Raw genomic sequence first — 22,896 nt, 5'->3', positions numbered from 1 at the left:
ACTTGTTTTTACACTCATCCAATGCTTCTAATCTTTCATTTACCTATTTAACAAGTCAAAACTACTAATAATCATCTATAAATACCAATATACTAACATATCATAATAAAACCCATTTTCTAAAATCTCCTTTATTTCCCTTATCTCATTGTTTTAATCCCATCTAAACCTTCCTTAAGCTTCCATTATATACAAGGATTCAATAGCCAACAAAAATTGAAGGAATAAACCATTAAATTAAAAACTTGCCTTTGAGCTATGGGAGAACACTTCTACGGGGAAAGAAGAAGAAGAAGAAGAAGAAGAAAGAGAACTTTTTGCAACCTAATTCTCTTTTCCCCTATCTTTAATACCAATTTAAAAATACATTTTAATTTCTCTTTCATTTAAAAGACTAAAATGCCCTCTTAATAATCCATTGTCACAATTTAGTCTAAATCAATAATCCTAATCATTCTCATCTTATATCATTTAATCAAATAAATCCTCCTATTTTTGAATCATTTCAATATAGTCCTTAAATCGATATTTGGGGCATTACAGTTTATATACTAAAATTGATAGTTTAAGTACTAAACACGCAATTTACCCAAATATTAAATTATGATTAAATATCTATTCTAGATGTAATTATTATATTAGAATTTATGAATATGATGTCTGAAATATTTTTTTAGAAATTAAAATATTTTTAAATTATGAATATAATTTTAATATTAGTATAATTATTTTAAAAATCGTTATAATATAAGAGTAATTATTATGTGATGTTGTTGCATTTAGTTCTATGATAAAAAGAAAAAAAAGTAAACTACACATTTAGTACTTAAATTGTTACTTTTATCATGTTTTGGTATTAAACTTAACGGAACTATTATACGTGGCATTTTTTATGGGTAAATTACATTATTCATCACTCAACTATCTTATCAATTCTATTTTAGTCACTAATTTGTTTTTTAATTTAGTCACTTTAAAATTTATTTTTTATTTTAATTATATATTAATAAAATATTTATAAAAATGTCATGTCTCAAAAATTATTAATAAAATAAATTAGAGTGATTAAAACATGAAAAATTTGAAAGTTGAGTAGTTAAATTAAAAAGTTTTAAACTTTAGTGACAAAAATATGAGTGAAAAGATAGTTAAGTGATGAATGATGTAATTTACCCATAAAAATGCAACATACAATGGTAGAGGTGGCAACCGGGTCCTTTGGATCGGGTTCGGGTTAGGTTGGATCAAATTTGGTTCGAGTTTGGTCTATGGAAATTCAGTTTGGGTCAGGTATCGGGTCGGGTTAAAATCGGATTAGTTGGTTTTTGGGTTGGACCAAAATCAGATCGGTTAGTTTCAGGTCGGGTTAATATCGGATCAATTGGCTTAGGGTCGAGTCAATATCGGATCGATTTGTTTCGACTCAAGTCAACCCTTAGATTTTTTAGGTCAGGTTAATATCAAATCAGTTGGCTTAGGGTCAGGTCAATATCGGATCGATTTGTTGCGGCTCGGGTCAACCTTTAGATTTTCAGGTTAGTTTCAATTCGAGTCAACCTTTAGATTTTTGGGTCAAACTTTATATTTTTAGGTCAGCCGTTGTCGCTCTATGTCGTCATAACTTTTGGTGTTGCTCTATTACTTATAATTCAAAAATTTTATGTGAATATATATTGTCACATCCTAAATTCACAGCTAGAAATTTTAGTTTAAATCAATTGAATCATTAAATCTTTAAAATCAAAACTTTTATGTGAATATATATTGTCATAGTCTAAATTCAGAGCTAGAAGTTATTGCATCTGTTATAGAGATGATCTTTTAAATGAGGAAAGATTATATTCACTTAGACTCAATTATCATGTTAAAATCAGGTTGAAGTTCGATTCAGATTGGATATGGGTAAACTAAATTCGGGTTGCTTTCGGTTCAGACTTATTTCATTTTAGGTAGTTTCGGTCCAACTAAAATTTGATTCTATTCGGGTTATTTTGGGTTTGGATCAATTTCGGGTCATCTTGTTCAGGTCTCGAATTTGGTAAATTGGTTCGGGTAATTGGGTATGGGTCAAATTTGTCTGGTCTATAAAACATTTCGTTAAGTTTATAACGATGGGATATCAAAATGAAACTAAAACTAAATGTTAGATATGATTTAAGAAAATAAAGTTTAGGTACCAAAGCAGATCAAAAGTAATAGTTTAGATATTAACCGTTTAGTTTACCCCAAAAATAGAGCACAATCTGATTTGGACTGACAAACTCGTCTAAAAGAGTAACGTATATGGTTGTAAAATCAGGCAATCATTCAAGTTTCAGTCGAATCTTGTCATGCCAGGTCAAATCAGATATAGGTTGAGTCAAGTTGATTTAATGGTTCAACTCGGATCAGGTCGGATCTTTGTTAAATAAGTTCGGGTCTTTTTCAAGTTGATTTAACATCAGATTCAGGTCGGGTTAATTTCAGCTCGAATCGATGTCAGTTCAGGTCAAAACAGTTCAGGTTTGAAGCAGTTAAATACCATGTTAATGGAATTCAGTCGGATCTCGATCAGATTTGGTCACATCATTGTCAAACAAAATTTAGGTCGGATCTTACCGGATACGGAGTGACTTCAAGTCGGGTTATTTTTGGGTTAATTATTTTTCATCTTTTAATGTTTCATGAACGTGAGAACGTCAAATTGTAATTTGTAATTGTATATGATTTAGAATAAATTACAAAAAAAATAAATAATTATGGGTCAAGTTTTATAAAAATATAATTAATTTGAAGTACTAAATTGAAAAAATATGAAATTAGAAACAAAATTTTAAATAAATTAAAACACACACATGAATGAGGGATCAAATCGAATTAATTATAAAATGTAAAGTTGAAATTAATATAAAAATGAACTAAATTGCATACATTTAAAAGGTTGGTGAACAAAAGTTTATAGAATTCGAAATGAAATTTATTATGTGATTTATAGGGTTTGAAGTAAATTACAAAAATATAAATAAGTATGAGTCTATTTCAAATACAAATATACTTTTAAGGATTAAATTGAACAAATATGAAATTATAAATTAAAATTAAAATAAATTAAACAACATAAAATGATCAAATCAAAATAATTGTAAAATGTGAGAAAAATTATAAAATGAACTAAATTTCATTCATTATATATATATATATATATATATATATATATATATATATATATAGTATAAGTGGCAAGGAATAATGCCCATTGGATCAAATCCTATCAAGAGTCCAAATTGATTTGATTTTTTTCACTAAGATTGGTGACTTAACACCTAAAAAGATGAAGTCGTTTAATGGATTTGACTTTTGTATCATGTTAAGCTTGTAATTTGAACCAAAGATATTTTTTTGGTAATGGATTTCATTTATTCGGTCCTAATATATGTAAATGGACTTATGTGTAATATAAATGGGTTTTTATTATTTTTGGACTTGAATAAAAGTAGGCTATATTTATTTATAATATGGGTAATATATGTATATGGATATGGAATATGAAAGTGGTATATATATATATATATATATATACTAATATATAGTTTATATTAATGCCATGACCCGGATAAAATGGGTGATGACAAGAGCATGATTTTTAACATAAATTTGTCTAGTTGATTTTATTGTAATTTTAATGTATTAAAGTGTAATAAATTTTATTTATTCATTTATAAATTATTAGTTTTATTATTTGTTATGTTATTCAAATTTCCAAACTCAAATAAATTCATCATATATATATATATATATATTAAAATTTTAAGTTAAATTATATTTATATTATTAATCAATTATTACACAAAAAAATAAAATAGACTTATTAATATCTTAATTAATTTTATATAATCTAATAAAACATTTTTAATAACTAAATTATATAATAAAATTAATTTAATAATTATAATTAAAATTTATAATAGAAGAATTATAATTAATATAGAAAGAAAATTTATTAATTTAGTTATCATAACTAACAATTTATTTTAAATTTCAAAAATTAATCATATAATTTCAAAAATTATATTTTACATTTCGGTTTTCTCAATATTGGTCTCATATTCGTGGACTTCGGAGCATGTACTGACAAAATGGATGTAAGATTTGGACTCAGGGAATTGAGGCGAAGCGACCCATGAAACCTGGGATTGAACGATCACCATATAAGATGATCGATAGCGGTATGCATTTCGATTTTCTCACTTTTGATCATATTCAAAGCATATTCCGACAAAATGGAGGACAGATTCGAACTCAGGGGATCGAGACGAAATGATCGATGAGATATGGGATCGAATGGTCACTATCTACGACCTCGACGGTGGCGTCCAACACCGAGAAACAGTGGATGACCATCATCTAATTTTATTTTATATTTTAAATTATTTTTATATTAAAGAATAATAAAAAAATCTATGACATACCAAAATCAAGTGAGAAATGGTCTAGTTTACCCTTTTTAACGTATAATTCATCCCTATAAAAGTTAGAATGAACAATTTACCATTAATATTTTATTGAAAATTGACCTAATTAAAAATAAATATCTAAATCATATTTATTAAATGCTTAATATTTTCCATGTTATTATTTAAATGTTTAATTTATCATAACTGTTAAAAAATTCGTTAACTATTCAAACTATGACACATGATACACTTATAAATTTTGGCTTAATATAAAAATAAATGCCTAAATTATACTATTTTACCCAAAGTTGTGCCTAAACTTTTTTTTGGGTAAATCCAAATACCTAATATTACAAACATTACCACTTTAGGTGGATTGGCCATAACGACCATTTAAAAACTCCATTAAGTGACACATGTCACATTCTAATATTTTTGAAATTTTTTATTTAAATAAAAAACTTAAAAATACAATTTCTTTTAAAAACCCCAAAAATTTCCAAAATCTTTAAAAAATCTCAAAACTTTGAAAAATCTTTATTTCAATCCCTAAACCCACGCCGACCGCCACCCTTTGCAGTCATCGAACCTCCACCCGGCCTCACCTTCACCCAATAACCAATAACCGCACAAACATTCACCAGAACAAGAGCCAACAAAGGACTAATCATACGACCCCCTAACGAAGAATAAAGTTGCAAATCGCGACCCCACGGGATCCTGATGACCAATCGACGATAAGGATGATGACGTCTGACTAGGGAGATGGTAGGACGACGTCGACAACGACAACCAACAAGGGAGGTAAGGTTAGGATTTTTTGATAATATTTTAAAGTTTCTTTTTTCTTTTGAAAATAAAATTTTCAAAATTGCCTACGGGCGACACATATCACTTAACAAGCTTTTTCAATGGTTGTTATAGTTGAGACACCTTAAGTGATAATATTTGTAATATTAGGCACCTAGAATGACAGAAAAAATTTACACACCACTCTGGGGTAAAACAATATAATTCAGACACTTATTTTTATATTAAGCCACAAATTTTTTAATTGAACCTTAAACATCTACTTTGATAAAAAAAATACTTCATGACAGAAAAATTACATTAGTTTTTAAACAAAAAAAAAAGTATAGTCCTATACATTAGTTTTTAAACAAATATTTTTTTATTTTACTTCCATATTCCTTTTTCAGTCATCAAAAGTTAATCAACCACAACTTTTCATCATTGTATTTATTTTTATAAATTAAGTTTACTACCCAAACAATATAAGAAAAATAATTGGATAACAAATAAAATTCTCTACATCAAAATGGTTAGTTGCACAATTAGATTAAGGGTAAATTAAACTCTTACTCACTGAATTTTACTCTCTCTCCTATTTCACTTACCGTACTTTCAATTTTTTCAATTTGCTCACTGACTTTAGACATTGAACATTTTTTGTCACTCGACCGTTAGATTTCTAACAATGTTATGTTGTTGCTAAATTAAAATTAAAAAATTAAAAGTATAGAGAGTGAAATAGGAGAGAGAAAGTAAAATTCAGTGAGTAAACATGTGGCATGCTTCATTATTAAAATAAGCCACGTAAACACCCTGTTACTGAGTAAACGGTCGAGTGACAAAAAAAATTCAATGTCTACAATTTAGTGAGCAAATTCAAAAAATTGAAAGTATGACGAGTGAAAAAGGAGAGAGAATAAAATTCAATGAGTAAGCATGAAATTTACCCTTAAATTAAGCATATATTTCATTAAATTCGTTTGTACTTAAATAAATTGAGATCCACAATTCAATGCATGTTTAAATACATACCATGGTTAATTGTATAATCCATTTTATCACATGTTTGTAATTATATGAATTTATTAAACTAGATTAAATGTACAACTGAAAATAAAACTCATTCAACATTTCTAATATTGGACCTATCAGATGAACTAGATAATTAAAAGGAATGTTATTCTTCCTAAAAGTCTTAAGTTTAAATAGTTGACAAATGTGTATACATTGTCAATGACAAAGAAAGATTCTGAATAGATAACACATTGTAATCACTCAAGACTATTGAAAAAAAAACATTTCAAATATTGAACTCATCAAGTGACCTCAGTGGTTAAAGAGAGTATTATTCTCCCTAAAGGTCATGGATTCAAACAGCTAACGAATGTGTATGTGCTTTCAATGACTAAGAAAGATTCTGAACATATACTATATTGTAATCACCCTAGACTATTAAAAAAATAAACATTTCCAATGTTTAACCCATCAAGTGACCTCAGTGATTAAAATAAATGTCATTTTCCCTAGAGGTATTGGATACAAGAAGTTGACGAATGTGTGTGCATTGTCAATGACTAATAAAGATTCTGAATAGATACAACATTATAATCATCCTAGACTATTAAAAAAAATATTTCTAATGTTGAACTCATCAAGTGGCTTCACTGATTAAAAGGATTGTCATTCTCCCTATAGGTTTTGGATTCAAGTAGCTGACGAATGTGTATGTGCTGTCAATGACGAAGAAAAATTCTGAACGATACTACATTGTAACCATCCTAGATTATTAAAAAAAACAAACTTTCCAATGTTGAACCCATCATGTGGCCTCAATGATTAAAGGGAGTGTCATTTTTCCTAGAGTTTCTGGATTCAAGTAGTTGACGAATGTGTATGTGCTGTCAATAACTAAGAAAGATTCTGAATAGATACTGTATTGTAATCACCTTAGACTATTAAAAAAAGAACATTTCCAATACTGGAATAGTCAATACGGACTTTGATTTGGTTCGGATTGTGAAGTCAGTTGAGAAGAGCAGCTAAAAAGAGATACAATTATGTAAAAACTAAAGGATGAAGCTCCAAACATGAGGAAAGAATCAATAAAAAAATTGAAACAGTTCCTTCCCACCTTTAAACCTAAGTGGAAAATATAGATAGAACATCCTCTAGTTTTTCTTGTAGGAGAGCTACAAATCTAAAAACATTCATTACTCCATCTTCTATTTTAAAAGAAGGTGAAGCAAGTAAAAAGAAAACAAACAGGCCGAGGGGATGAGACACAAGATTACAAGAATTAGGCAGCGCACACCTGGGAACAGTGATAGGTTTGCATCCTCGTGGATCTGTGACAGCCATTTCTTAATCTTGAGACTACATCGCGTGCTACGTAGACACATTTTAGCCTTTATGTCGCTGCTTGGAGGGAACGGGAAAGGAACTTCCACCGTCAACAACCTAAAAAGGAAAAAGTTATACCAAGCAAGTGCACTTCTTGGATCAGCTTTATGCATAGTACAAGTATAAGCTGTTTGCAGCAGCACAGGCAATCAAGTTTTCAATCGGGTTCCATGCAAGGTGCAGCAGCTTTGTTGTGAAATCAAAAGAACTTCCATTCGCATCGGCTCCGGGAGTCTCTGATCCTGATATACCACAAATTCACCACCATAAAAGCTTCAGAGTACAATTCAAGAACTGAAAAAAATTCATTAAACCGTCCCAATCATAATTATAAAGGCTTCAAAGGAAGAAAATACTCGAAAGGATAAAAATGAAGAACAAATCATAACCTCTTCTGACAACACGTGTTATACTGCTTAGGGGTCTGGAAGGCCTTGAGGGAGTCTGAACCTGTCTCCTGGAAAGACGAATGGATGCTTATAAATACTTGAGTGTCATATTTTTATCTAATTTTATTTTATGTTTGAAAGGCCGCCCTGCAGTAAAATTTTACCTCATTGGATTTTTGTTGGCTTCTAAAGTTGTAGACTCGGTGCTTCCAGGGGCACAACCAAATACACGGAACAGGTTGCTGAAAGTATGCGGACATGTATATTGTTACATGGAAGAACACAAAACAAGAAGTTAGGAGACAGCTTTTGGATGAAAACAAACCTGTAGGAACCTGTTGCCACTCGCAATCCATCACCACTTAGGCAACATTCAAATTTGTCAAAGATTGAATCATTTTCATACAAATCACACAGCTGAAACAATTAAAGAATGCAATAATCAGCTCTGTCAAAGCATAATATAGATATGGTTAATTTCATCATCTGTTTTAGAACATAGAAATCCCACCTTAGGTCGTAAATATTCATGAACCTGGAATGTTGCAACTGGACATAAATCCATATTGATGTCCCACAGCTGGCAACCAAGTGATATGTAATCAGGTCAGACGACAAGTCCTAAATGCCCGTTAAGGACATATCAAATGTATATTATATCAAGGACACTTAGTTTAAAACCAACATCGGAAGTCTTACAGCTGAAAAGTAGGCATACTGGTAAAAAACTTAACAAAAAAAGTAGATACTGATATGAATTAACAGTATTATGAGGGATTCAAATTTATGTTCAAAGATTAAAAAAAAATGAAAGGAAACAGCATGTGATTGATTCAAACAAAGAATGGGGAAGGAATACGGAATAGACTTTAAAAATCATATAATTGTATACTTATGGTCAATGAATAGAAGAAGCTATCATAACATTTAATCTTAACCCCCGCTTGTTTCATGCCTTCATGATAAGCTCTCTACAGAATAAATAAAATTTTTAGACTATCTGAGTCCAAGCCAAAATGCCAGCAAGCCAAATTGTTGTTTCCATTTTAATCACATTTGTGTTAAATGTCTAAAAACCTAAGATGTTTTGTCAGACAGATATTTGTAGAACAAGACCACTGAATTGAATCACATTTGCGTTAAATGCCAAACAACCTAGAATGTTTAATCAGACATATATTAGCAGAAAAAGACCATTGCAGTTTCATGCTTTCTGCATAAGACATTGCACTGATGCAGCTGTAGACACTAATTTTTTAGCGCCACATGTCTCCTTTCCGAAGACTCCTCCTGCAGCCAATTTTCACAGCAACCAAAGAGCGTTAGAAGTCTATTTTGTATAGGATTCTAAAAATAGTCTACTTTTTCCATTATAAATACATGTAATCCATATCATTTGTAACACACGAATGGAGATACGAAATACAAGCAGAAATTACGAACAATCTTAGAGCGAAATCAGAGTTTTTTTTCCTGCAAGTTTTCGAAGAGAAATACAAGGTAAATATAGTACCTTTTTCGAGTTTACGCTTGCATGCTTGTGTCTCGTTACATTTTGTATTCTAAAAACACCAAAGAAAACGATTTTTTGCCGATGAACAGGGGCATTTTTCAGGATCTATTTTTATAGATCTAGCCCCCGAGGCTTCTTTTCTTGAGAAAATACTTTGATTTTCGGAATGGGGGTGAAAAAGGGGTAATCTCACTCTTGGTCCCCTTGTTTATAAAGGATTTAATTTTCACCCTGAAATCCCAATTCATCCTCAAAGTGCTCCAAAATTTGTCATTCAATTTTCTTTTTTTACATTCTAGTCCGTTTTCTAGATTTGAATTTCAATTTTCTTCTTATTTTATTTAATATTACATTATAGTATATATTTGATATTACTCCTGTATATTATTATTATTTATTTCCTTTTGTTGTTATGTATATACATGTATCATTATTATTTTATTATTTACTTATTTTATTTATATGTTATATTATATATATATATATATATTTTTTTTTACGTTATTTCTTAATATTTTTCTTTATATATTTTTTAGTTTACAAGCTAATATGTATGTATTTCCTTTTTTACCTTTTTCCCTTCGTTTTGTTTATTTATTTTATTTTTATTTTCTTTATTCATTGATTCATTTTTTCTATTTTATTTATTTATTTATCTTATTCCATTGTCTTTATTTTTTTATATATTCCTTTTATTTTCATAATCTCCATATCAACTGTGTTGTTTACTTTTCCTCCTTATTTGTTAGTATTTTTTTTGTTTATCTCTTCTTTATTTCATTTTCTTTATTTTCAATTTATCTTCATCGTTTTTGTTTTTCTAACACTTTTCTTGATTATTTAAGGGTTCGTTTTCCAAACCTTAGAGGTGAATAATTTGGATCGTCATTTTATCTTTTAATTTAACTTACAATTTACTTAATCAAAGACAACTGGAAATTACGTAGTACCGAAAAGGTAGTTCAAGGGTGCTAACCCTTCCTTGACTGTAACCGACTCCCGAATCCGACATATCTTTGGTAAGACGCATATCAGGTAAGAAATAAGGTGTCCGATCAACCCATTTTCTTTAAAATAAATGATCGGTGACGACTCCTAATCCATTTTCCTAAGTCGAAGCCCAATTTCGGGGCCCAACCGAAAGACAGTTGCGACAGCTTGGCGACTCCGCTGGGGATACAGGTAAGTGAGTCAGGCTAAGGTAATTTCCAGTTGTCTTTTTAAAAGGGTAAGTTTAAATTTTAAGGTAATATTTCGATCCTTATTACTTACCTTTGATTATATTTTTTTGAGTAAATAGTTGAACTGGCCATTTTCTAGTGATTTCAGCTTTCCAAACTTTTTCATTCAAGGCTCTAAACCCGAGCTCTGAACCCATTTTAAGTGGGGGTGAAAGAGACGCATTTGTGTGAATTTATTCACCTCATATGCCAAGCAAGTAGCCTTCGTGATTCATATACCTTATGTCTTCGTGTGAATTTATTCTCCGTATAGACATAAGGGAATGTGTCCTCTCGAGTTTAACTTAGTCCACACAAGCCTGTGATTGGTTTAGGACTAAGGGTCTGGTAAGCCCAAAGGGGAACCAGCAAGGAGAACTCGGGTACCATTTTTTAGAACCTAAACCGGAAGAATTTGAAGAAATAGAGCCTACCCCAAAACCACATTCCAAAACCTAGGACATTTCTTTCCTAACCATGTTTTTTTTCTCTTATGTTTTTTTTCTTGCAATTTTTTTATTATTATTTTTATTTATTTATTTTTATTTCTATTTATTTTTATTTTACTAACTGTTTGCCTTTTGTGTTTGTTTTTAAAGCATTTGCATCATAACAAGAGGCCATTGATCCCTAAAAAGGCATTTGTTACATAAAATAATCTGAATTAATGGATAAAGGTGTTGTAATACAAGAGATTAAAAACCCCGAGGTACGACTATGGTCCGAGAAGACTCAGAAGGAAAATGGAGATAGTCTTCAAGGAAGCTATGTGTCAGAGCTGGTTAGCTACGCCTCTATCAGCCTAAAGCAGAACGATGTGCAAGAGCTTCGGGACATCTGGGGCAGTTAGAAGAATGATCAGAAATAGAAGTTCAGCCAACGGTACGGTGACATTGCATTGTTGTTTCAAATCAAGACTGATGAGCCCTTGATCAGAGCCTTGGTTCAGTTCTGGAACCCAGTATACAGTTGCTTCACTTTTAATCAAGAGGACATGGTGCCCACCATTGAAGAGTACACTACACTGTTGCACTGTGAAAATATCAGACTGGAGCGAGCTTATATTAAACACATCAAAAGTCAGCCTTTCAAGAGTGCACTAGCCAAGGTTACTGGGGTTGACGAAAGATGGGTAGACCGAGCTCGATGTAAAGGCAGTGGGGAAGGAATTGCCTGGCTTCATATCAAGCAACTGATGAAGGACCATCCCGATGAGTGGAAGGCAATAGACCTGTTTGCACTGGGTCTGCATGGCCTGATTATATTCCCGAAGACTTTGGGGTACATTGACGCAGCCGTGGTGGAACTGTTTGAGCAACTTTCGAAATGAGTCAACCCAGCACCGACCATCTTAGCCGAGACATTTCGGTCTCTCAACCATTGCCGAAGAGCTGGCGGAGGTAGATTTATTGGGTGTGTTCAGCTCCTTCAAGTCTAGATTCACAGCCACTTCTGGAAGACTAATGGGGTTGCCTAACGCCGATTTAGCACTACGTATTCACCTTTGAGAGAGTTAATCACCATGAAATGGCATGAAGGCGCTTCAAAAGAGAAGTGGATGAAAGTCTTCACTCATCTCCAAGATCAGGATATTACCTGGAGAGCCCCCTGGTTGTTCCTCAGTGACGTTCTTTTTCGATGTGGGGACTCCGACACTATGACCTTACTTGGACTTTGGGGTGCAGTTGGGTATGCTCTGTTGTTAGCACTTAGACAGTATGGGGCACGTCATTTTGTCCCAGCAACATGCGGACTAGCCAGATCAGAGTTTGAGTATCACGGTGACAACTATAAGATGATCAAGAAAGCAGTCGATTCATGGAAGAAAGTATTCCGGATGGATGTTGTAGCTGCCAGAAACATGCTTACTTCGGACTATGTGGAGTGGCGAAGATTGAGAAAAAATGACAATATCACGGTGCCAGACTCTGAGGACACCCGAACCTTGGAAGAATATCTCAGGCCCGTATTTTTTGAACTTGAGATAGCCAAGACAGAGTTTGAAGCTGTGAATAACGAGCTGAAGCAGAGGGTAAAGGATCTTGAAGCTGAGCGCTATTAGTGGAAGCTAGATGTCGACTCTCAGAAAGATCGAGCAGAAAAACTTGAAAAAGAACAGAAAAAGTCTGTTTAAGATAAAGTCAAGGATAACTCCAAGTTGAAAGTGGCTTCTGAATACTGGAAAGAAGAAGCTCATAGCCTGAAAAGAAAGTTCGAAGGGCTTGATGAGAGAGCTTGGAAGGAACAGATGAAGACTGCCCAAGAGGCGCTTAGCAGACAGTCAACATCAAAACCAATGCTTGAGAATCCAGATGGCTGATCTGGAGAAACAACATGAGAGAGATGGAAAAACAATAGCCGAGTTAGAAGCTATTGTTGATGGGTTCAAGAAAAAAGTGAGGGAGCTTCAGATAGTGCTCTTCGACGGAGGTTTACAATGGCGTTTCCATTGGGAGCAAGCACAACAAAGGGTGAAGGCCAGAGACACGGTCATCTAAGACTTCCTGGATCAAGTACAGAAGGCAGCTCGTCATCTACACGGCCTGGAAAGGGAAGCTGGAATGGTCCGACAAGGCATACAACTAGTGACAGATGAAGACAGAAAACTTGTCAACCTACTAGAAGCTGTTCGGGGTCTAGAGGATTTAGTCCGAATGTACCTTTGATCGTTTTTATGTCTCTTACAAGATAAAACATTTTTGTCTAAGTAAAGATTATTTATAATAATGGACTCTTTTCTGGATCAATGCCTCGAACATTTCATGCATTCTTGCATTTTGCATTTTTTCCTTTTTGCATCTTCATCTACATTTTTAAGCATTTTCACAAACATGAAATTAAGTCATGAAGGACTCGATGAAGTGGATTTAACCACATGGAAGCAAGATTGTAACATTAAAGAGCCAGATCAGCTGATGGTAGGACAAAGCCGGCCATGATGATCTAAGAAAAGAATCCCCATATCCTAAGGACTACGATGTTGAAGTTGTTAGTTGTTACCACATAAGAAGCCCCAAACATTCCTCTAAAACCTGATGGATTCAGGGGCATAAACGGCCAAAGAAGGGGGCATGGCATATACCATTTGCACTTAAAGGATTGTTTTGTTTAAACACGTCTCTAATCTTTCATCGTTTGCTTAATCTTTTAAAGGATTGAATTTATGCTACTTTCTAAGGTGGAGCAATTGAACAAATTCTAATCTTTAGTTCTTCGAATATTAAATGAATTAAGGATTCTTTTAATTCTTCAAGAATTATAGATTTTTGACATATGGCAAGGTTAGACCTTTCTTATCCTGTCTCAAACCCCAAAACAAAATACCTTGATTCTTTACCCAAAATAACTCATTTTGACATTACCTCCCTTTGAAATTCTTGAACATTACCTTTATCTTTTTAATACACCTACACCTTTCTTTGAGTCAATAAGATCACACTATTGTCTTTTTAGACTCAAAATTGACATTTTTACACCATTAAAGCCCACAACATCGAGTTGTTCATTTGAACATGAGCATTCTTCTAAGACATAACTTGGGGCATCTCGCAGGGAGCTTGAACATTAAGACATCTGGGGGAAAAAAGAAGAAGAATTCATCCGAAATAATTCTATCATGCATTAATTACACTGTTTTCATGTAAATAGAATTAATCCTAAAAATCTATCCCCCTGGGGATACCTCTTCTATGAGGAATTCCATGTATGAAATGATGAACGACTTTCTTTCTTTATCCCTTCACAACAGGAGAAAAAATATATCCCTTGTGTCCCCTTTTGAGCCTATAGTATTTTTCTTCTGATTCAACCCTAACCAAGGATCACCCTCCACACTGGGGGGCAAGGTGGAAGAAATCTGCTCACATGAGTGAAGACATCAATCCAAAGGAAATACCAAAAGGTGGGCCAAATACCAAGTGCGAAGATTCAATCAAGAACAAAAAAAAAAAAGAAGCAAAAAAGAAAAAATAAGAAAAGAAAAGAAAAGAAGCAAAAATCAAAATGAAAAGGCACATGCAAAGATTCCCTAAAGACAAATGGCACATCAAGCTTCAAACTATGAGATTGATCAAGCATAATCATTCTTGAATCACTGAATCACTTCACTCGAAGATCATAGAGCATTAGGAGAAAGAGACATTTTGAGCAAGACAAGATCGAGGGCATCAGAATGAATTGATCCTTGGTTCAATACCCTGAAACACTTATTTGGGCCTATTTATCATTTTCTTTCATAACCATGAGCCCTGGCCTACATTACGTGCCTTAAAAGTCCCTTCTAATCATACATGGATTTCTAAACAGAAGAGACTATCTTCCGATTTCATCCCGCCCATCAGGATTAATTTGCAAAAAACAATGTAATTAATGCATGGTAGAGAAAAATATCAAAGGGGGGTTCAAGACGTAAATCCTGAATAACGTCTTGAAACCAAAGGAGGGTTCGAGTTGAAAACCTGAAAAGGTGGCTCGAATATAAAAATTGTGCAACAGAGGCGATCACACAAATTCCTTGATAAGGCATCGCACAATCCGAGTGTGACAACGAAGGTTGGGAGTCAGAGAACACTTCCAGCAGAGAAACATGCAAGCTACCCCAACAATCCTTTGAGCATAAAATGCCAAACCTTTGACCAAACACGATAATCTGAGACTTTTTTATCCGTTCCTTACTTAACCATTTCCCAAAGATAGCTTTGATCTTGACACTTGTCAAATAGCTATATTTATTGAAGGATTAACATTGTAATTAATTCTTTGATATCCGATGAACTCTAGTTTTATGATTCGTCTCAATTGTAAAACCGTGAAAGTGACAATATTTTCAAAACTTTTGGTTAAACATTTTTAGAAACTCTTTTAATTGATATTTTCATAACTTTGAAAATAAAAGAGAAAGAAAAACATTTTTTTTTCAAACAAGACAGTCTCTCTAGAGTGGATCTTGGTAAATGACATGTGACTCTTAGACACAAAGCTCGTGCTCAGAATCAATGCTGAAGCAAGAAATGAGGATATTTGGGGCATCTTTTGAAGATTCAACATCAAATATTAGGGCATTTTTGGATATTGGGGCATCTTTGGGGATTCAACATCCTAATGCGAATTATCAGACCTTCTGAAGGCATTTCCTCCACATGCAGGACAAACAGGCAAAAATGAGGCTCTATCCAAGAGATAAATGACAATAATTCATGTTGCATGCATCTTAGACATACTTGAGAGCATCACATTTATCATTTTTAGCATACATAATTTTTGTAGCTTTAGAGTCAAGTTTCAACTTCAATGCGAAAGATACCTGATTCAAAAAAATTTGTAAAAATCGATAGTGGTTTCTTAACTCAGTAGCAAGGAGCTACACCTCAACTAATTTGATATATTGAAAGATCGACAGATCTTAGAATCAACTTCAGACGAGTTGGAGAGCTAATTCAGAACCGATCCAGTTCACATTTTCAAGTTGGATTTCAACTTCACGACCAAGGATATCCAATTCCTGGCTCAACTTCACAGCGAAGGGGCCACCCACGGTTTCAACTTCACGACGAAGGGAATCGTGCTCACCATTGTCTCTCTTTAGACAGTTTCCCTTGAAACAAACTTTGTCTCTCTTGAGACAGTTTCCCTTGAAAAAAACCTTTTGAAATTGTTTCTCATGAAACACAAAAACCTTTGAAACATAAACATTGAAAACATTTCCCTTGAAATGAATTTTGTCTCTCTTGAGACAGTTTCCCTTGAAACAAAATCTTTGAATATGTTTTCCTTGGAACTAATTTCATCTCCCCGTGAGACAATTTCTTTTGGAACTAAGTTTTGTCTCTCTTGAGACAGTTTTTCTTAAAACAAAATTTTGTCTCCCTTGAGACCGTTTCTCATGAAACAACAGATATCTTTGAGATCGTTTCCCTTGAAACGAATTCTGTCTCTTTCGAGACAATTTCTCTTGAAGCATCATCTGAACCGTTACACTCAGCTCAGGCACATCAGATTTGAACATTTAAAGAATTCGAGATCAGGGATCAGAACTTGAAGATTCTAGAACTAAGATTCCAGAAAAGCAACCGAAGATCGAGATTTCTCTCCTGAGCCCAAAAATAACATATGTTGCATATGCATTTTAGGCATACCTAAGAGCATTGCATCCATCTCATCACATATATGCATAACTTTTTCAGGTTTTAGCTAGAGTCAATTTCAACTTCGCAGCGAATGATATTGAGCTCAAAGCTACACAATCAACTCGAGAGTAGATTTCAACTTCACGACGAAGGATATCTAGCTCAAAGCCAAACTTCACAATACTTGGATTTCAACTTCACGACGAAGGATATTCAAGTAAAGGCTCAACTTCACGACGAAGGGGTCATCCACGATTTTAACTCCACGATGGAGGATATCGTTCCCACACATCCACGATTTCAACTCCACAACAAAGGATATCGCGCCACCCAAGACAACACAAGTTCAACTTCATAACGAAGGGATGGCTGGTTGTCAACAAACAACTTCCCAATTTCAGAGCCAATTTTAACTTCGCAGCGAAGGATATTGGACTCAAGACAACACAAGTTCAACTTCACAACGAAGGGACGACTGGTTGTCAACAAATAACTTCCCAATTTCAGAGCCAATTTCAACTTCACAACGAAGGATATTGGACTCAAGACAACAAAAGTTCAACTTCACAACGAAGGGACGGCTGGTTGTCAACAAACAATTTCCCAATTTTAGAGCCAATTTCAACTTCACAGCGAAGGGAATTAGACTCGAGACAACACAAGTTCAACTTCACAACGAAGGGATGACTGGTTGTCAACAAACAATTTCCCAATTTCAGAACCAATTTCAACTTCACAGCGAAGGATATTGGACTCGAGACAACACAAGTTCAACTTCACAACGAAGGGACGGCTGGTTGTCCACAAACAATTTCCCAGTTCCAGAACCAATTTCAACTTCACGGCGGAGGATATTGGACTCTGAACAATACAACCTACTTGGATTTCAACTTCACGACGAAGGGTATCCAATTCCAGACTTAACTTTACGACGAAGGGGTCACCAACGGTTTTAACTTCACAACAAAGGGAATCGTGCACACAAGCAACATCCATCTCTAGATTGGATTTCAACTTCACGACGAAGGATATCCAACTCAAAGAAGGAGCGTCTGTCAACACACTTTTCAGTTTTAGAGTCAATTTCAACTTCACAGCGAAGGATATTGGCAAAAAAAAACGCAACTTACATTGGATTTCAGCTTCACGACGAATGATATCTAAATTCAAGGCTCAACTTCATGACGAAGGGGCCATATTCGATTCCAACTTCACAAACAGATTGACCCAACTTCACGATGAAGGAGTCATCTGTAACGCAGCAACACCGAAGTCTTCAGGACAAGTTTCACCTTCACGACAAAGTATCTTGATCCAGAAGATGATTCAAAGGTCACTCGCCAAAAGCTTTGAGTTCGATTTCAACTTCACGACGAAGGATATCGTGCTCAGAAGCTTCTAGTTCAACTCGACCTCACGACGAGGGAGTCATTCCATATTTCAGTTCAATTTGGCAAACCAATCAAATATCGGATTTTAACTCTGCGATAGAGGATATTCGATATGAAGGAAAATTTGTCATTTATCTTTTCCTTATTTTTTGTTCCACGAAAAAGGACAAAGAGGGGCAGCTGTAGACACTAATTTTCCAGCACCACATGTCTCCTCCCCGAAGACTCCTCCTGCAACCAATTTTCACAGCAACCAAAGAGCGTTATAAGTCTATTTTGTATAGGATTCTAAAAATAGTCTGCTTTTTCCATTATAAATACATGTAATCCATATCATTTGTAACACACGGATGGAGATACGAAATACAAGCAGAAATTACGAGCAATGTTAGAACGAAATCAGAGTTTTTTTTTCCTGCAAGTTTTCGAAGAGAAATACAAGGTAAATATAGTACCTTTTTTGAGTTTACGCTTGCATGCTTGTGTCTCGTTACATTTTGTATTCGAAAAACACCAAAGAAAATGATTTTTTTCCGATGAACAGGGGCATTTTTCGGGATCTATTTTAATAGATCTAGCCCCCGAGGCTTCTTTTCTTGAGAAAATACTTTGATTTTCGGAATGGGTGTGAAAAGGGGTAATCTCACTCTTGGTCCCCTCGTTTATAAAGGATTTAATTTCCACCCTGAAATCCCAATTCATCCTCAAAGTGCTCCAAAATTTGTTATTCGATTTTCTATTTTTACATTCTAGTCCGTTTTCTAAATTTGAATTTTCTTCTTATTTTATTTAATATTACATTATAGTATATATTTGATATTACTCCTGTATATTATTATTATTTATTTCCTTTTGTTGTTATGTATATACATGTATCATTATTATTTTATTATTTACTTATTTTATATTTATATGTTATATTATATTATATATATATATATATTACGTTATTTCTTAATATTTTTCTTTATATATTTTTTAGTTTACAAGCTAATATGTATGTATTTCCTTTTTTTACCTTTTTTCCCTTCGTTTTGTTTATTTATTTTATTTTTATTTTCTTTATTCATTGATTCATTTTTCCTATTTTATTTATTTATTTATCTTATTCCATTGTCTTCATTTTTTATATATTCCTTTTATTTTCATAATCTCCATATCGATTGTGTTGTTTACTTTTCGTCCATATTTGTTAGTATTTATTTATTTATTTTTGTTTATCTCTTCTTTATTTCATATTCTTTATTTTCAATTTATCTTCATCGTTTTTGTTTTTCTAACACTTTTCTTGATTATTTAAGGGTTCATTTTCCAAACCTTAGAGGTGAATAATTTGGATCGTCATTTTATCTTTTAATTTAACTTACAATTTTCTTAATCAAAGACAACTGGAAATTACGTAGTACCGAAAGGGCAGTTAAAGGGTGTTAACCCTTCCTTGACTGTAACCGACTCCCGAATCTGACACATCTTTGGCAAGACGTAGATCAGGTAAGAAATAAGGTGTTCGATCAACCCATTTGCTTTAAAATAAATGATCGGTGGCGACTCCAAATCCATTTTCCTAAGGTGAAGCCCAATTCTGGAGCCCAACCGAAAGACGGTTGCGACAACAACCAAATCATTTCATTGTCTTACTGAATACAGTGATAGATAATTAAGTGGGGGTCACATAAAGTCAATGTGGCATGTTTAAGAAGAATTATATTCATAATGCGAAGCTCATGCAAAGCAAAGTATAATAACACATCAACAACAAAAACAAGAAACTAAAGCAAAACAAGAGAAAGAAACAAAGAAAAACCTTAAGAGTCATGTAATCACGACTTAGAATATATCTTTCGTCCTTTGAAAATTTAATATCAGAGATTGAAGCAATTATCTCTGTAAAAAATGATCTAGAACCAGGTGCTTCCGGTTCTTCAAACCTGTTGGCATATAATATTACTTATACTTCAGAAAGAATACTGAAAGAAAATTGTAAATATATAATACCCTCACATATCAATACTATAGCATGGTATTTTAATTTGTTTATGCAAATCTGAGTAAATTCAACAAAAGAAGCGAAAATGGTATTGCACTTACAATTTGGTGTGAGAATGTTAGCAGTATACTTAGAAGCTTCCTGAAGATGAAGCTGTTATAACAGCTAAGGTTGTTAGCAAGTTAGTTTTGTTAGTTTTGGTTAGTTGCTCGGTTAAGGTGGTTATATTAGCAGCTGATACAACTAAGAGTAGTAGTATATAAGGAGCATCAATCTTGTACTCAAACACACGTTTTACATAATAACAATATTCAGATTATATTCCCCTGTTATTCACATTTCCAATATGGTATCATTTGCCAAACGATCCTGACTTTATTTTGTTTTCTACCGCTGCATGGAAGAGGAGGAGAAAATGTCATCGGCAGCGGCAACGGTTGCTAGACTGGTATCGTTCACATCCAAGCCGATCTAGCAAATGGTGAGCTTCATCCATCAAGAAGTGGAGGAGAGAGCTAACGAGATCTCTATTTCAGTTGATGTAACAGCAGTTTCATTTTGTTTCTTTGCGGTGAGGAAGAAGAGGGGTTTGGCAAAAGGAATTAAGAGTGCAATTCCTAGAGTTCAAACGAACAATGTACCAACAAGATGGTCACTCGCAGAGATAAAATCAGCTATAATGGGGTTTCATAATAGTCGAATCATTGGTAAAGGTGGTTCAACAGTTGTTTATAAAGGTTATGTTCCGTCGACTGGAACTGTCGTGGTGAAGCGATTTGATCAGTTCAACGAAAAACCATTCACTCGTAATCTTTTCAACACAGAGTTTGCCATCATGACCGGTTGGCTAAACCACTGTAACTTGATTCAGCTTCAAGGATGGTGTTATGAGGAATCTGAGTTGGTCTTGGTCTATGAGTACTTGTCCAATGGAAGCCTCTACCAACACATTCACAAAACCTCAGTTTCATCAACAACTACCCTTTCATGGAGCTTGAGATTAAAGGTAGTTCTCAGGGTTGCTTCTGTTCTTTCAATTTTGCATGAAGAATGTGAAAGACAGATAATACACAGAGATCTGAAAACTTACAACATCATGCTTGATGACGAGTTCAATGCCAAGCTCGGAGATTTCCGTTTAGTCGAAGTGTACGAACATTGTTGCGCTTCAAAAGATGCAACAATACCAGCCGGGACGATAGGATATCTGGCACCCGAGTACGTTTATACTGGTGTTCCAACTGTGAAAACTGACGTTTACAGCTTCAGAGTGGTTGTCCTGGAGGTGGCTACGGGAAAGAGGCCCGTGGATGAGAATGGAACCATGTTGGTTGACTGGATTTGGGACCTGTGGGTGAAAAAGAAACTAATTGAGGGCGTTGATTCAGGAATGTTGTGTAGGTACAATGTTTTAGAGATGGAAAGATTGTTTGTGAGAACACCTTGGATGCACGGTTGGATGTTGCATTCAATAAAAAGCTTCCAAAGATACGCAAGTGGCTCTTTGGTCAGGTTGGTGCTTGAAGGGTAGATGTTGAACAGAATCCAGTTTCTATACTGGTGCCAATGGCAAGGCTATCACCGCTATTTCTGCATAGTAGTATAATTCTTTTGTGTGTGTAAATAGAAGTTTAATTTTGTATTCATTTTGTTACTTTTGTTTCTTCTATCTCAAAGTGTCATGAGACTTGAAAGCTTCACAACTAAGAGTCCATAAAAAAATTCAAGGAACCTTGTAAAAGAGGATGAAGAAGAAAGAAATGAAGGTGAATAAGAAGTACGAAAGGAAGCATCAGCACTTTCGATTCAAAGTGAACGGAAGGAAGCATAGACAATTTCGATTCAAGAAGAACGAAAGGAAGCATCGGCACTTTCGATTCAAAGTGAACGGAAGGAAGCATCAGCACTTTCGACTCAATTGTTCATCTTTTCAATTGTTCAGATTTTGAAATGTTTCGTGACAAGATTGGAGTGCAAGTCTGTTCACGATCAGGAGAGGAGTAGAAGAAGAAGAAGTAGAGAGAATGTTAGCAGTATACTTAGAAGCTTCCTGAAGATGAAGCTGTTATAACAGCTAAGGTTGTTAGCAAGTGAGTTTTGTTAGTTTTGGTTAGTTGCTCGGTTAAGGTGGTTGTATTAACAGTTGATACAGCTAAGAGTAGTAGTATATAAGGAGCATCAATCTTGTACTCAAACACACGTTTTACATAATAGCAATATCCAGATTATATTCCCCTGTTATTCACATTTCCAATAGAGAATCACACAAAGCTGATTGTCGCAAATCAATGAGACGAATTAAACCCTTTGAACTACTATAAGCTAGCATATTACAATGGGTAGGGTGAAACTCAGCTGATGTTATAACCTCTACTTGATAGACATGGCAATAGTTCAAACCTTGCTTTTGTGAATTTATTAGATAGCACTGAAGTTGCATATACTTTCATAAGCCAAAGCATAGATGAAAGTACCAACATGTAAGAGGCTTACTAGTTAGATCCTCCATGTTTGCAGGCTTTATATCAACAATATTGAAACTTTGACTGCTAATTTCCAAGTTCCAAAGATTTATACGTGGATCATCAGCTGATATACAAGTTTCGCCATCACTAGGAAATATAAGTGAGACAGAGAGAGTGAGAG

The 22,896-nt window shown here is 34.0% G+C and overlaps 3 long non-coding RNA genes across 3 annotated transcripts; 1 reads left to right on the top strand and 2 right to left on the bottom strand.

The window, feature by feature from the left end:
• The first annotated feature begins 1,791 nt into the window (after positions 1-1,791).
• LOC120198343 lies at positions 1,792-21,775 on the top strand. Its single transcript, XR_005523362.1, has 3 exons — positions 1,792-1,804; positions 4,204-4,205; positions 21,666-21,775. It is a non-coding gene; the product is annotated as an uncharacterized LOC120198343 (long non-coding RNA).
• Positions 7,633-8,200, bottom strand: LOC120198280. Its single transcript, XR_005523357.1, has 3 exons — positions 8,179-8,200; positions 8,015-8,082; positions 7,633-7,867 (listed from the first exon to the last, which is right to left on the bottom strand). It is a non-coding gene; the product is annotated as an uncharacterized LOC120198280 (long non-coding RNA).
• LOC120198216 lies at positions 8,206-20,195 on the bottom strand. The gene is made up of 4 exons (XR_005523343.1): positions 20,068-20,195; positions 8,526-8,594; positions 8,340-8,431; positions 8,206-8,256 (listed from the first exon to the last, which is right to left on the bottom strand). It is a non-coding gene; the product is annotated as an uncharacterized LOC120198216 (long non-coding RNA).
• Positions 21,776-22,896: the final 1,121 nt, after the last annotated feature.

This window comes from Hibiscus syriacus, unplaced genomic scaffold (assembly GCF_006381635.1).
Source record: "Hibiscus syriacus cultivar Baekdansim isolate YM2019G1 unplaced genomic scaffold, ASM638163v2 tig00000340_pilon, whole genome shotgun sequence".
NCBI lineage: Eukaryota > Viridiplantae > Streptophyta > Magnoliopsida > Malvales > Malvaceae > Hibiscus > Hibiscus syriacus.
Note: the sequence above shows the minus strand (reverse complement) of the source record. Positions and strands in the feature narration are given on the sequence as shown.